Source organism: Henckelia pumila, chromosome 4 (assembly GCF_033568475.1).
Source record: "Henckelia pumila isolate YLH828 chromosome 4, ASM3356847v2, whole genome shotgun sequence".
NCBI lineage: Eukaryota > Viridiplantae > Streptophyta > Magnoliopsida > Lamiales > Gesneriaceae > Henckelia > Henckelia pumila.
Window position 1 is genome coordinate 212,608,453 of NC_133123.1, and position 17,211 is coordinate 212,625,663.

Below are 17,211 nucleotides of genomic sequence, written 5' to 3' on the forward strand. Positions count from 1 at the left end.
GTGATGATGGGTTTTTCATCAGGATACCAGGTCCAGTATGTGCCAAGAGTTGTGGACTATGACCAGGAATAGACGTGATGGGGCGCAACCCTATGCCACTATTACTCTGGGAGCCCTTGTACTTCAGAGATTATCTGGGAGCCTTCATGCTTCAGGATTGGCGGTGGGAAGGCTACTCAGTCTAGGGATTTGGTAGCAGTAACGACAGGGTATGACCTTGGATTAGATATCAGGTTTGATATCATCTGGTGTGCCAGAGATATAGTTTGAGTGTTCTTCTATGGGAACCAATCATGGAGGAATTTTCTTGACAGGTGTATACTCTGAGCAGATAGGTTTTAACCTTTGAATTATTGCTAGATGCGTGGATCTAGTAGGTGGACGGATTTCTACCAACGATGACTAGGGGTTGTCGTCAGAGTTGTGGTTAGAATTTCCTTGTGATAGGAATTATTCAAGAACTTGGATAGGATGTTGTTCTAAGACTTTGACTCGAATGTGAGGACTACTCCTTGATGATTTGCTTCATCAATATTGGCTTTTATCAGATGTGGAGGATTGTACATGACTATTTAAGATGTGGGAAAGCATGGCCTATGACCGTGAAACCTTGGTGGTTGTACAGGTGGGTTATTTGAGGTAAGCTACCTTAGTCTTGAACTGTTGCACAATCTTAACAAGGGATATGATGAGGAGAGTGTTCGAAGATTGTGGAAATCTTTGGGATTCTTTAGTTATTCTTCTTGGACTTGACGAGCCGTGGTGTTCATTCTGAATGAACTAGGTAAGTATAGTGAGTCCAGTGGTTGCGCTAAGTACTGTCTGATATTTTCAGAGGCTGAGCGTAGTATTTTCCATGGGATGGAAATGGGCTTAGTTTATCTTGATGTTTGCCTTGGGTGAACAAGACAGCAATTAGTAGTGCTAAGGTGGCACGAAATCTATGCTAATGACTACTAGTGGTTATTGGGTAACTCTGTCAGAGTTAGGATGATTAATTTCAGAATACGAAGCAGCAGTTAGTAGTGCTGAAAAGGCGTAGAACTTGTGCCAAGTAAACTACTTATGTACCGTGATCTGACACCGTTTGGAAATGGTTTTTTGTTGCAGCTGAGTCATGGTTATTGACCGAGCCATGTAGGTTGGATGATCAGTGGTGGTCTGATCTGATAAGTGCGAGCTTAAGTAGATCGACGAATTCGATTGGTTGAGCCAATCAGGGTTGATCAGGATGTAGAAATTAAGAAATACTTGGGATAGTATTTTGTCGAGTAAATGCTTATGGGATGAGTACTGAATACTATCTCAGAGAAATCGGAGATTTGAGTTATTTAGTCTCAATGATCGCCAGAGATGAATCTTCTGGGATTGCTGTAATCGGGAACGATTGCAAGTAGACTTGTATGATCAAGTTAGGTGCTAACTTGACAGTGGAGACAAACAAGGGAGTTGGTAGTTTCCAGTATAGTGCATTCTTGTTAAGAAGGAAGCTGATAATTGATCCAATCAATTGTTTAGTGATAGAAATAGGTCAAAAAAGGATCATGTTGTTGTTTCATGTGAGAGTCTTCCATTGAACAACAATAGTGAAGATTGTTGACCGGAAATTTCGGTTAAGTGAGGGCATCTATGTGTACCGTTGTGGTTGGCTCCGACGAGTAGTTGGAAATGCTAATGAACATTAGCAAGGAAACATCAGTTGTCTGATCTGTGTGACATTAGCTAGGATCTGATCCTCGAGATCTAGCAGGATGTGTCACTAGTCTTCTAGCGTGTGATGAACGATGTCTTTGAAATGACAGAGATGGTCAAGGATCGACTTAGTAGCCAACGAAGTTTGCCTTTGGGGTCGAAGATTTCGCAAGATCGTGACGGATCAAGTTATTTCTTTCAAGCCGTGAGTCATATCCGTGCGGACTATTTGTCAAAGATATTGCGCGTTAGCAATAAACGACAATCAGAGACGCATTGTATGGCAAGTTACTTCGAGCACAAGTATTTCCCAGGATTGACTAGGGAATCGACGAGTTAGATCGTTCAGTGCTGGGACTGATGCGTTCGGCAGGAAGCGATTTGACTATTGAGAATCCGTTGGGATTTAGTTCCAGGATCAGTATGTTCAACCTTGGGAGATTGGTATGAGCTGATGGTATTATTAGAGACTCCGAGTTGAGTTATACCAGGTGCAACGACTGTCGAATTTCGAGACGGAATAGGAAGCGTTTTTCCATATGTCTGTGCACTGTGAAATGTCCCAGTCCGAGCATATTGGTGGAAGCTTGCCTTAGTCCTCGATGAGCGTACAGTGATTGCGAGTATGTATAACTATCAGGAGGACGTCCATCGATTGAATTCATGAGGTGAATAACCTATGATCGAGATGAAGTAGATCATCAGAGGCGTGATGACTTCCATTGCAATGTATGCGTGACTTTGCAGGCCAATGGCTAGGAGATGACGTTAGCATCTTAAATTGCATGTGATGATAGTTATCATCAGGGCACAGTGTTGAGGTTATACTAAGAAAACGTGGATAGCAGAATGTACTAGACATGATGGTTTAAGTTCCCAGTATTTCTTGGGAAGCCGGTTGTGCTTCAGGGAGAGTGGGGGGGATAACCAGTCTAGGGAACATTGTGAGCAGTTACGTTGGAGTATAGACTTGAGCAACTAGATTCTCTTGAGGAGAATTTGAGCTTTGTTGTGTTGTAACAGTGTTGGGAAAAGTGTTTCCTGACTAGAGGTATTGAGCACCGAGAACTTTTGGAACCATTAGATGGTTAGAATTGATTAGCGATTCGACGATTGTTGTAAACCAGTCAAGTTATGACTTGGTCCTCATCAGTATAAGATTTTCCTTTGAGACGAAAATCTTGATCAAGCGGGTATTGTATCTTTCGTGACCAGAGAGATCGGGGTCAGTTTGGAAGACGTATCAGTGTTGTGATATGCGAGTGCTAGAGGATTTCGATTGTCGACCAGTAGCGCAGTAATTTTCAACTGGGAAAATGTTAATGCGGTTCAGCATTAATGAAGCTTGCAGAGAATTTGACGGGAGTCTGAGTGTGTCGGAGGATATTTCAACCAGACACTCGAGCAAGGGTTTCTTGTACGTTCTCGAGGTTCTACCTTAGATTTCGAGGACGAAATCTTTTAAGGGGGAGAGAATGTAGTGACCCGTATCCAGAATTAACGATTAATGAATATTAATCATGTAATCATGTTTAGATTAAGTAAAACATGATTAAGGAAATTCCAAATGGGTTAACGGAGTCCAGAAATGAATTCAGGACACTTGAAAATAGCCGGGAAGGTCCCAAGGATCCGGAGGGTTCGGAAGCTCCGAACCAAGTCAGGAGGCTCCGAACTGGATCAGAGGATCCGAACTCAGGATCGGAGGCTCTGAAGTGGATCGGAAGCTCCGTCGGTAAGATCAGACGTTCCGATCGGGATCAGGCCACACGTCATCGCTTACGTCAGCAAGGTGACGTCATGGCTGACGTAATATTGGGCGATCGGACGCTCCGAAGATGGGATCGGAGGATCCGATCGTGTTCGGACGTTCCGAACCGGGTTCGGAGGCTCCGAACTCCGTCTATAAATAGGGGGCCGAGATTTCATTTCAAAGTGCACCTTTCCCTCTCTTCTCTCTGATTCCTAAGCCTTCTAACTCAGATCTAGGGAGTTCTAGGCATCCTATTGGGAATCCGCAAGTGGCATAGCGATCCCGACGTCGAGGCGAAGATGTGCCTAAGTTTTGAGGCAATTGTCATCAGCGGGCTGATGACGGATGCAGGTATAGCTATGGTCTCCTTAAATTATTTAGGAGTATGCAATAGCTTAGTTAAGGATTTTAGAGCTTAATTATTGATGCATGGGTATTTGCATTGTATAGCTGATATAGGCTTGGAACCTAGAGCGGGACTGCTAGGAACTGCCTATAGAAAGGTACGTAAGTACAGACTGAGATAGCCAGCGGGTTTTGCATGCTTATATGTTGCATTTGTATGTCATATTATTATGCAGCATGTGCATATCATATTGTGCCTGTCCATCTTGTGAGATGAGCCATGTAGGGCCGCTCAGCCCTGTTTGGACGGGTGATGTCTAGTGCCCAGTGACTGACGGGTCAGGGGTGATTAGCATTTGGGGACACAGTCCACGTCCTATAGGAATGAGCAGTGTCGGCAGGGTTTGCTCCCCGGGTCGTACCACTCATGTCCTAGGCGCCATTACTGAGCAGTTATATACAGTTATCCCAGATATGGATACCCTATCATTTGCATGCATCATATTTGTATGTTTTACCCAGTGCTTTCGTATTGAGCTTAGAGCTCGCGTCCAGGATTTTCTGTGTATTTGGACACCCCATTCGACGGGGCAGGTGTAGGTGCAGGATTGAGCACCAGGAGCTTGGAGTAGCCAGTGACCAGTGAAGACAGCAGGATTAGCTGTAGGTTATGCCTTTAGGTTATTTATTTGATTTGGTTGTATAAATCGAATTGGTTTAATCGGTTGTATTCTGCCGGTTTGTTTTTATTTAAGTCTTCCGCAGCAATTTATTTAATGCATGTTTAATTATGCTCTTAACTCTGATTAGGTAGCGGATCCAGGTAGGGTCACTACACGTCCCGTAAGACGCTGGACATCTCGCATATATTTGGGTGACGCCATTTCTTGTATAGCTCTTACCTTATCTGGGTTGACCTCAATACCTCTTTCCGTAACAATGTAGCCCAAGAACTTGCCACCCTTAACTCCGAAAGTACATTTGGCTGGATTCAGTTTCATGCCATATCGCCGAAGAGTAGAGAAAGTTTCCTCCAGGTCAGGTATGAAGCAACTCGCTTGTCTAGACTTTATCAGTATGTCATCCACGTATACTTCAACATTTCTAACAGCTTGTTCTTTGAAATAATAATCCTAATATTTATTTAATTTAATACATGCGATTTAGTAAATTGGGTTTTAGGTACTACAATTCCTCCCCTATTTAAATGGAATTTTGTTCTCGAAATTCAGGACTCACTAACTAGGTTCGGATACCTTAGACCAGATCAACACTAAGTTTTCCAAATTAGCACCTACCTGAGTTGGTCCAAATCAGCTTTTGCTGCGCATTCTGATGCTTACTGATATCTAAATCATCAAGGACTTGACTAATTTTTATTCCAATATAAAAGTTACAATCCTTACATCTTTCCAAGTGGTCTTATCCTCAAGGAACTTCTATCACTCCTCAAATTTACTTCCAATCTAAATTTACAAACTCAAAAACGTCATCTTACTGCAACTGATAAGTTCTTCATCCTACAAATTCTTAGGTCTTTAAGTTTATTGCACAACTTACATTTTTTTAACCTTATATCCTACATCGGAATCCCAATCAATAGAGCCCATATAACCAATAAATAATTTATGTCGTTCTTACTCATAACTTAAAAACTTCCTAACAACGAAGCTATTCTTAATGTTTAATCACCATCTAAACTTAACTTATATAATGTACAACTCGAGCTCTTAAGAAATTCACAAGTCCTCAAATTAATTAGCGAATAAACTCTAAATTCTTCTAAATAGGACAGCTAAGGGACTATACAATTCTACCTCATTAGGCCTTAAGATACAAGATGGATCTGACCCATACTTCTACAACCAAACTCTGCGGCATACGTAAACAATAAAAACAAATTACCAATCTCCTCAACAAATCGCATAAGGATCGACAAAACGAGTTAATTTCCTTATATTCCCAAATCTGTAATATTACTATTGGATCACGATCAAATCTGCTATATAATTAGATTGATTATGTGAATCGTAAATTGCTATAAATTATGGAATGTGTAGATATGAATCCATAGTTTATATTTTTTCCTTTTTTAGTCTTTCTCCCTGTAATTATTTAAACCAGTGTACATACGTTGAAGAATATGAGATTTACATTCTTCTGACATGGTATCAAAGCTAGGTTTTAAACCTTGCGATTTGTGTTTCTTTCTCATCCACTTTATAGCCTATTAGTCCTAATCAAAGCCCCATTCAATCATTATGTCGGCAGTTGAAGAACCAAAATTTACGACTCAAACTTAAGAAGTTAACCCCAATAAATAAATTGGAGAGTTGCAGATTCTTCGGGTAGGCTATAGACTGGATGGCAAAAATTTTTTGAAGTGGTCGCAATTCGTGCAGACCTACTTGAAAGGAAAAGGCAAACTTAGTCACCTTCTAGGCAAGGGACCAAAACCTGGTGAAAAAAGCTTTGACTCATGGGACGAAGCGGATTCTATGGCTATGTCCTGGCTGTGGGACTCAATGGATCCCAAGATCAGTGACACCGTTATGTTCTTAACCACCGCCAAAGCAATATGGGAGTAAATCCGTCGAACCTACTCCAAGGCTCGAGACAAGGCCCACGTCTTTGTAATAAAAATGAAAGTGGGGATCGTTGAAACAGGGGAACAAATCTGTTACTGAGTATGCAAATATGTTGCTGAATTTATGGCAGGAACTCGACCATTATAGAGTCATTCAAATGAAGGACCCTGAAGATGCAACCACACTCCGAAGATTCATCGAAAAGGATCGAGTCTATGACTTCTTGGCTGGGTTAAACTCTGAATTTGATCAAGTCAGAATTCAAATTTTAGGGAAAGATGAAGTTCCATCTCTGGAAGAGACAATATCTATGATATAATCTGAAGAAAGTAGAAGAGGTGTGATGCTTGAACACAAAATCTGGAAGGATCTGCTATGGTGGTAGCAAAATCAAAACATTCTCATCCAATCCAAGAAAATGCGAAGGAAGTGCAGTTCCCAAAAACATTCGGACGTGACAACAAAAAGAATCTTTGGTGTACTTATTGTAAAAAGTCCTCACACACAAAGGAAACTTGTTGGAAACTTCACGGCAGACCACGTGAAGGAACTCAACGAGGAGGATCACAACCACAGCAGCCACTCAATTCTGGACAGGCCAACCTCAGCATCGGCCAACAAGGTCAAGAATCAAATCTGATGCAGACTGACCTTATAACTACTGAAAATTAAGGATGTGAAAGGATTAATTTAGACCAAATTAAACTAATGGTACGCAATCACGGATCAAATTTAAATTCGAATGTATAAAGACTACTTTGGTATATCGAAATTCACAAGAACGACTGAACCGGAAGACGACCCTTAAATTATGGGGGCAAAATTGATAATATCACTTACTTTTAAATGAAAAAAAAAGTGGAACTATATTTATTCCACATAGGTGTAAGGTATGTGCATACATGGTATACAAATTTTTGATTACTTTAACCATATGAAAAAAAAATCAATTTAATTTGTAATTAATGATACATGCATATGGTCGCAATCATAGACCTATAAGGTCATTTCAAACACCACAAGGTAATTGTTAATATCGAAAAAAAAATTGGTAGTCGAGGCAGCCTCTTCTAGTGATATCTTCCCTTCCAGCCGTGGGCCTGGTTGTAAATACCGGTTATATGCATAGGAAAATAACTCTTGAACGGGCACCCGAAGAGTTTTATGACGTGATCATTCCGACGCTCTGATCAAATCATAATCTAGTACATATTAAATATGTGTTATTTTAACTACTGAAAATTAAGGATGAGAAAGGATTAATTTGGACCAAATTAAACTAATGGTACGCAATCACAGATCAAATTTAAATTCGAATGTATAAAGACTACTTTGGTATATCGAAATTCACAAGAACGACTGAACCGGAAGACGACCCTTAAATTATGGGGGCAAAATTGATAATATCACTTACTTTTAAATGAAAAAAAAAAAGTGGGACTATATTTATTACACATAGGTGTAAGGTATGTGCATACATGGTATACAAATTTTTGATTACTTTAACCATATGGAAAAAAAAATCAATTTAATCTGTAATTAATGATACATGCATATGGTCGCAATCATAGACCTATAAGGTCATTTCAAACACCACAAGGTAATTGTTAATATCGAAAAAAAAATTGGTAGTCGAGGCAGCCTCTTCTAGTGATATCTTCCCTTCCAGCGGTGGGCCTGGTTGTAAATACCGGTTATATGCATAGGAAAATAACTTTTGAATGGGCATCCGAAGAGTTTTCTAACGTGATCATTCCGACGCTCTGATCAAAATCATAATCTTGTACATATTAAATATGTGTTATTTTATCTACTGAAAATTAAGGATGAGAAAGGATTAATTTGGGACCAAATTAAAATAATTGTGAGGATCCGAGTACTAATCTCTCATTTCAATACAATTAACCAAATAATCATAATCATTAGTCAAGCATCAAAGACTAAATAAAATAAACAAAATTTTTTTTTTTTTAAATAGAGCACCTCGCTCGATCGGTGAAAAACACCCGATCGAGCGAGCCCTGCAGCCAACTTCTCGGTTGGGAATATTTTGGCCTCGCTCGATCGGTTAATCTTCACCGATCGAGCGAGCCCAAAATGCTCACTCACTGTTTCCAATATAAGGGCCTCGCTCGATCGGTGATAATCACCCGATCGAGCGGGCTCATTTCCAGAAACCTCAACAGATGCCATTTTGCTGTCAACACAGGTTCTTTCACTCATTGATCATCTAGCTTCAATTCATACAAGTCTTTACATGCACATAAGCTAGTATCAATACACATTCTATTTTGTAGATCATTTCTAGCATGAAACTTAACATAATATAAGTTGATAGCACAAAATCATGACAAAGCTAATAAGTTAAGCTCAAACTAACCTCTTATATCAAGCAAAAGAGATTAAGATACAATATCAACATATTACATCAAAGAACTTCCATTCAATCATGTACAACAAGTCTTGGCAAAGGTAGCTACAACATAATCATGCCTCTAGTGTTTACACTAAACATTGACAGCACAAAGAACATCTAAACTCGGATCTCCACTCTAACTCTCAATCTCTGTTCTTCATGCTCGCTTCTGTCCTGATCCCGAACTACATGTTGTCATGCACACATACAAACACAACAACAGCCGGATATCTCCGGTGAGAAATACATTTCCCAGTATAAGCAACATATAGCATGCTATTAAGTTCAAGTGTAATTACTATCATAATTAATTCATAAAAATATTCATGAACCACAATACATGCTATAATTCAAAGCATATAACAAAGGCATGATATAAATCAAAGCGTAGCACAAAAACATGCTATATTCAAAGCATAACATATTCAGCCACACAAAGTCATCTATCCAATCTAAGTAGTGTCATAGTCTTGACTCTACTTTTGTTTTTTATGACTTCTTGATCTTGACTCTTAGTCTTAACTCTAGACCAAGACTTGACTATTTTCTCAACTCTCATCTAGGGATCCCGGTTTGAATAAGAACGCAACAAATCTCCCACCTACTCTTCCATTCGAGGTGGCGGTACGTTCTTATTCCCAAACTTTGGTCCACTATATCGATCTTCGGTCATAGGAGTCGATCTACTCCTACGCATATCGATACAAGTCCAAACATTCGGTAATTTGGCACATCTGCCTTCCTAAGACATGGCACATCCGCCTTCAACACTTTAAGATCTAGTGGCTTATCAAGATGCAACCAATTCTAGAAGCATTAATCTAAGCCACCTACAAGAGACAAGCTAATCTAGCAAGGAAAGGCAATAGACTTATCTATCTATGCCATCATCTATCTCATACAATTCATCTATATTAAACAATCAAGAACATATATCTATGGACTTGAAAATAAATCAACTCCAACAAGAAACAAATAAGTATGTGGTTTAGGGAAACTCAAGTCAATCTAACTCGAGTTATATATCCCGTGGTTCGATGTTGGTTTATACCTTTCTTGTCTTGGTTTCAAGCTCTTCAAGGCTATCAAAATCTGCTCCCAAATCTTGTCAAGCCATACAACATAACCTTGTATAAAAAATCTGCTCAAACACTACTTGATTTTCAAGGCTCAACTTCATAAATCTTGGCCCCATTCGATCCCGGTTCGAAGCTGAAGGTTCGAGTTCGATCCCCCTGTTTTCAAAACTGAAAACACAGCAAAAATAACTCATAACATCAGCAAGAACTCACTTCATCCACAATTCCATCATAAGCCATCAAAACAGTTTCAAATTCTAAACCGGCGGAGTAACGGTACAAACTCGGTAACCGAAACTAACTTCTATAAATTCTAACATTCATATCAACTTCATCACCATACCATATCAGCAATAATATAACATATACCAACATAATCAGATGGTAAGAATTTCGAAACAATGGCTGGACATTTATATAGAAAGCAAACGACGCTCGTTCTTCAATCTACCGTCGATATAATCAACATAGAAGCTCAAGAACTCATAATCATGCTCAACTCTAATTCCTGCCCCATCACTCAATTTCGAAACACAATAAATCTCTGCAATACTTACATCAATAGATAGCCCTTCTTGCGAGAAGTCCGGAACTCTTTTCGGAATTGAATTCGGACAACCGGAACAAAAGTTATCAAGTTTTTAAAATGGAGAATGGACTTGGAGCTGAGGTTTCCAATTTCTTGGCTGAAGAAGATAATAATTCTAAAGATACGTACATGCTACACGTATAAACTCATATTCAGACAAGTGTCCAAGTCAATTTTCTATATTTGCCCTTTGGCCCCTCAAGTCTTGCTTAATTGCAAATCGGTCCTCGACAAATCTTTTTAATTTAATTTCAATCCTAAATAATTTAAGAATATTAGAATTTAATTCAAAACTCCAAAATTCTCAAATTAATATATTCGAATTAAAATTAATTAATTTCGGATTAAATCAAATAATCCCGAGCCTTAAAATAATGGTACGCAATCACGGATCAAATTTAAATTCGAAAGTATAAAGACTACTTTGGTATATCGAAATTCACAAGAACGACTGAACCGGAAGACGACCCTTAAATTATGGGGGCAAAATTGATAATATCACTTACTTTTAAATAAAAAAAAAAGTGGAACTGTATTTATTCCACATAGGTGTAAGGTATGTGCATATATGGTATACAAATTTCTGATTACATTAACCATATGAAAAAAAAAATCAATTTAATTTGTAATTAATGATACATGCATATGGTCGCAATCATAGACCTATAAGGTCATTTCAAACACCACAAAAAAATATGTGTTTAACGACAGTAAATATAAATGTTGTCACTAATTTTTTACTAGAATAAAAAATATGTCACCAATAGTATTTATTGACGAGAATTTATTTGCTGACACATATAGCGACAGATTTAAAACGTTTGTCGTAAAATAACGACATATTTAAATTCAACGACAACTATTTATATTACGTCGTAAAATCTATGACAACTTTATTAATTCTGTCATTAACGTTAGTGACAAAAAAATTATTTTTGTCGTTGAAATTAGTGACAGAAAATAATATCTGTCCTTGATCCATAGCGACAAAAAATAAAATTCTGTCGTAAATAGTGACAGAATTGCATTATCTGTCGTTAAGCAATCTGTGGCACTTAATTTTTTGACGATCACTTTTCCGTCATATTTCTATCGTTAATTGAGTTTAGCGACGAAATAACGACAAAAATAAGCGTCGTTATTTTCGTTTTTTCTTGTAATGAAACTCGATTGGATGAAATCTCGTTTGAGCCCATTAATGAGTCTTGTTAATTAAGATAAACGAAACATGCATGCTCGACTTAGGTTTACGATATTCGTCTCGTTAGGTCATGAATATGTTCGTTAAAAGACTCTTAAATCAACTATTAGATTGAAAAAAAAAATAATAGTTTTGATATTTAATTTATCGATTTTACACTCTTACTAAGACAAATACATACAAATATATTTATTAGAATAAAATTACAAATTTTAATAAGAATATTATATTTTTTCTAAATAAAAAAAAAATTTCTAATCAAATTTAATGAATAATTTAATTTAGAAATTATATTTAGAAAGTTTATTTAAACTCGATAAAAAATTGAATAATCGTGAATATATTCATTAAATAATGTTCGATCTTGGCTCTATTATAAACAACTCAAATCTAAACATACAAGAGTTTGACTCGGCTCATTTAAATTCATAAACGTATGTATTCTCGCCTCAAATTCGAGCGACATCAAGTTAATTTATTCATCTTATTAATATTTGATAGATGGATCAATCCGACAAATACAATAATATTTTATGAAAAAAAATAAACCAACAAATCCGTAGAATGGGGAGTTGCTAGAAAAATTCACCACGATCCTTTTAAAAACAATTTATGCATGTAGTGCATCCTGCACTTTGTCCAATTGAAATATAATAAATAAGAAAATTATTTTTAACATGCATAAAGCACTTGCAAATTTTGGATACATAGAACTTGTACACACATGACATATATCATTTTCATGTATTTGTTCAATTCCATTTTTTCCTCTTACGCAGTATGGTTGCATGCATTTTATTCTTCAGCCTCGATGAAATTGTTTACATAAACCTGTTTATCTTGCTCATTCAGTTTATTTCAAATTAAATTTTTATGCACATGATGAATTTCGTTTATATTTCGAGTTGTGTACTCTTTATATTTTAAAAAATTTCAAAATCAGCTTGAACCGAGTTGCTCATCTCATACAAAATATACTAGCAGCAAATTTGCGATTTTGCTCTTGAATCTCGATGAACTTAATTGGTTACATAAACCTATCTTCATTTTATTTGAAATTTTCTGTTTCTTTTTTTTTTTTTGCTATACTAAATTTCATTTATATTTTTTCAGTCTCGAATTTGCACGACACTATTTATATTTCAAATTTCTAAAAAAAGCTTCACTTGCTCTCAAGCTTAAAACTACCAACTCCGTTTCTTTTTACACAAATTCACGTAAAACAGTTTTATGAGTCAATTTTGTGAACAAATCTTAAATCTCTTATCCAACTTCACCCATAAAAAAAATATTTTTCGGCCCAAAGTAATACTTTTCACCATAGTCATGGACCAAATCAAACCGTATCACATCGCCTATTCCTTTTTCCAGCCCATTCACTCCATTATTTTTAATGAAATACTCACAAAATTTATTAGCTAAGAATATCGATATTACTCATTTAATTAGTCGAAATTTGGTTTTAGAGTGATAATAATTTATTAATTTTATGTTATTATTATTTTTTTTAGGGAAAATCGTTTTTTAGTTCTGTATATTTGTCACTTTGCGATTTTAGTCCTTTATATTTTCAAATTTCAGGTTTAGTCCGCTATCTTTATTTTTTTTTGGCAATTTTAGTTCTTTTTCTGATGTGATGATGATATGACACCAATACAGTGTTGATTTGGAGCTGACGTGTATATTGCCACATAATCATTTTCCAATAAAATAAACTGAAATTGACAAAATCGAAACATGTAAAACTAAAACTGAAATATTAAAACATAGGGGATCGAAATCGTAAAGTGACAAACATAAACGAACCAAAATTGTAGTTTTCCTTATTTTTTAATTCATAAGAACATGTATATATCTATTTGTTCAAAAAACGTGTCTCTGTGAAATCTTATCTTATAAGTCGGCCATCCGTTGTTTCCACTTTAATAACACTTGAATGTAGGCAAGTTGCCCAAGTCGGCCTGCCACAATAATTAATAGGCAGATACATAATACATTGTTCATAAATATTTTCTAGCAATTATAATAAAAAAAATAATGCTATCAATTCAATAAAATTAATAATGATAACGATCATAAGTACTTCGTGGTCCCAGTTGACCAGTTTTCTTCTCGCTTCATCTTAAATTTTTTTAATGGTAAATTTGTTTAAAAAATAAAGTGACGTTTTTTCTTTAAAAATATAAATTTTTCTGGGTAATTACATTAAGGATAAGTATCAACTATCAACCGTAAGTATCGATTTCGTTTATAACTTAAATCCACTTTAATTTATTTTGTATAATTTCCATATAAAATATCTTAACAATTCAAATTCCCAGCTGCAGTACTCCAAGATGACCATTGACCAGTGTCCCCACATACGGATCGAAGATCAAAATAAAAATGGTAAATTTCGAATGGTAATATTATGGAAATATCACTTGAATATTCCAATCATGTGCACATTTTAAATCACCGGAGTTTAATTAATTTTTGTGCACCAATTCAATTCAAAGTGATGAATGCAAGAAAACAAACACAATCTCATATCACTGATCAAATGCAATTAATCGTGAACACAACAAATTTATTGTGGTTCGTGTTGGGGAAATAACTTGAGATTTGAATACAAATTTTAATCAAGGATCTTTCATATCAAATCAACGCATCAAATAACGATAATAAGCGTAACTGAATCTGAAAGGAATATTTTATTCCTTAAAATCATCCTAGTTTGAAAAAGATTTTATTTAATATCTTTTTCCTTTCTTGAACATGAAGTTATTTATTTCTTTGAATAACTTATTTTAAGTTTTAAATAAAGTTATCAGAATATTATTATCATAATTCTATTGATTTAAATTCCTTTTTGTGTAGATTTGTCTTGATCAAGATCTAGAGTCTACGCTTACAAGTAAACATTCTAAAGGAGGATTCTTGGTCTATTTATTGAAGATTTGCGTGCACAAGAAAGGGACCGAAAGATAGAGAGACCGATACATAGAGAGACTGAGAGAGTTTTCAGAAAGCTTCAAGATACGTACGTTGAGTAAGATCTGCTGAAGCTTGTACCGGTCGTGATTGCTTGAAGCCGTGAAGAACATTCAAAGATTGTTGATCGAAGAAGTGTGCTACTCACGTGTTTTGGCTTCAAGAGTTTCTCTCCTTAATATGTTTTTTATTATTCTATTTCATATAGAATGTTTTTAGGAGAAACTTTATTGTTTATTTTCTCACTTGTTTTTGAGAAATTGATTTTACAATAGTCACTAGTTTTAGGGTTTGTAAAACTCTTTAAAAGGTTTCTAATGAAGTTTTGCCTTGAGGCGCTGCAAGAATATTTTATACTCTTGCTTAATTCATTTGAGTCTATTTATTTGGTTGTTTGTTTATTTTATACACGCTTACATTATATTCCGCTGCAAATTACTCAAGGTGTTATTGTAGGTGTTGTCAATACCTTGTGACAACATCTCAAACTGTTTATGTGCAACAATTATTTTTTTTCAAGTGGCATCAGAGCCATATTCTTGATACACTAAGAACTTATCTTGGTTGCTTATTTTATTACAGGAAATAAGATGGACTCATCATCTGTTTCGAATTCGTTTCTCAAACCTCCAATCCTTGATGGCGCAAATTACGCACTTTGGAAGCATAGAATGAGGTATACTATTAAAGCTATGGATGTTCGTGCGTGGCAAAGTATTTTGACTGGTTGGACTCCTCCAACAACACAAGATGACGACGGAGACTATGTCATCAAGAAAGAAGAAAATTGGACTGCCGAGGAAACACAAAGCTCAAGCTACAATGCTAAGGCACTCAATGCAATCCTTGCAACTGTGGATATGAGGATGTATGGGATCATATCTGACTGCACTATTGCTAAGGACGCATGGGATGCTCTTCAAGAACATTGTGAAGGAACAGATAGTGTGAGAAGAACAAGATTGAGATTGTTAAACGCTAAATTTGAGAGAATCAGGATGGATGAGAATGAGACTATTGCTGAGTATGATAAGAAACTTAGGGAGATAGCTACAAAGGCTCATGCTCTTGGAGGACCTATTGCGAGTGAAGCTATGGTGAACAAGGTTCTTCGATCCTTGCCTAAAAGATTCAATGGGAAGATATGGGCGCTTGAAGAAGTAAATGACACTTCAAAGATGAAGATGACTGAACTGATTAGCATCCTTCAAGTCTTTGAGTTGAACAATACAGAACAAGAGAAGGATAAAGAAAAATCAATAGCTCTTCAAGTTTCGAAGCCCTCATATGAGGAATATGTTAAATTTCATCAAGAATTTCATCAATCGGATTTAGAAGAGGATTCGATCTCTCTCATGACTAAGAAATTTAATGACTATCTGAAAAGGATGAAAGAGTCAAGAAAGACGGATAAAAAATTCAAGACTCCAATGTTCTCCAACAAGCCCTTAAGGATTACTGGACCAGAACAATCACCAAAGAAACCTACTGATTCTTCTAAGCCTCGGATGATAGTGGATGAAAAGAAGAAGTTTGTCTCAAAGAAGCTAGACACGGTTCAATGCCATGCATGTCAAGGTTTTGGACACTATGCAAATGAGTGTGCCAACACGCTTAGAAAAGGGACGAACACGTCTTTGAGTGATGAAGAGTATGAAGAAGAAGAACATGAAGATGAAGAGAGTCATAGTGCCTTATCTGCCTTACTGGAAAGCAAGAAAAAGTTTCAAGTCAATCCTTTAGGTTGTTGCCGCGGGTGTTGCCACACCTGGCCGCAGCATCTCTCAAAGGTCAGTTTGTTTGAATTCCTCCACTACTGATAATATGTGTGATAATGATACAGGTGAAGAGACAATGTCCATAGAAGAAGCTCAGATGATGTTTGAAGAATTACATACTGATTGGATTGAAAAGAATAAATTGAACACTATCCTTTCAAAGGAAAATTCTGATTTAAAGGCTGATGTGTCAAGGCTGGAAGTCATGCTGAGTAAGAAAGACATCGAGTTAAGCCAAGTGAAGGAAGAGCTCGGAAAAGCAAAAGCTACGTTGGCTAAGTTTAATTCAAGCACTACCAAGCTTGATTCTTTACTCATGATGGGAAGAGATGGTACAGCTGGTTTAGGTTTTGAAAACAGCATATTTGAGATTGGAGAAAGCTCGAAAGGGCCTGTGTTTGTCAAGGAAAGTAGCAGTACAAAAAGCTCAAGCAAAAAGGTCTTGCCAGTTGATCCTCCAAAACCAAAGCCACAGCCTGCTGCTCCTTCAAAATCCAGAAGGAAACATAAGTACATCTGTCGCTACTGTCATAGACCTGGTCATATCAAACCATACTGTTTTAAGCTGCAGGAAGACTACTGGAATAGATCTGCATCTAAGGTGTTGCCTAAGGTGTTGGCAACACCTCCCTACAACATCCCTAGAAACAGAACATATGTAAGAAAGGTTTGGGTATCAAAAGCTGATATTCAATGTCATATGATTTATACTGCTTTGAGAACTAATGTTTCAGGTGCATGGTACTTTGATAGCGGTAGCTCTCGTCACATGACAGGTTACAAGAAGTTTCTCACTG

At 36.6% G+C, this 17,211-nt stretch overlaps 1 long non-coding RNA gene across 1 annotated transcript; it reads right to left on the minus strand.

Annotated features, from left to right (window-relative positions):
- Positions 1-8,849: 8,849 nt before the first annotated feature.
- On the minus strand, positions 8,850-10,554 carry LOC140860121 (uncharacterized). Its single transcript, XR_012143599.1, has 3 exons — positions 10,431-10,554; positions 9,846-10,041; positions 8,850-8,979 (listed from the first exon to the last, which is right to left on the minus strand). It is a non-coding gene; the product is annotated as an uncharacterized lncRNA (long non-coding RNA).
- Positions 10,555-17,211: the final 6,657 nt, after the last annotated feature.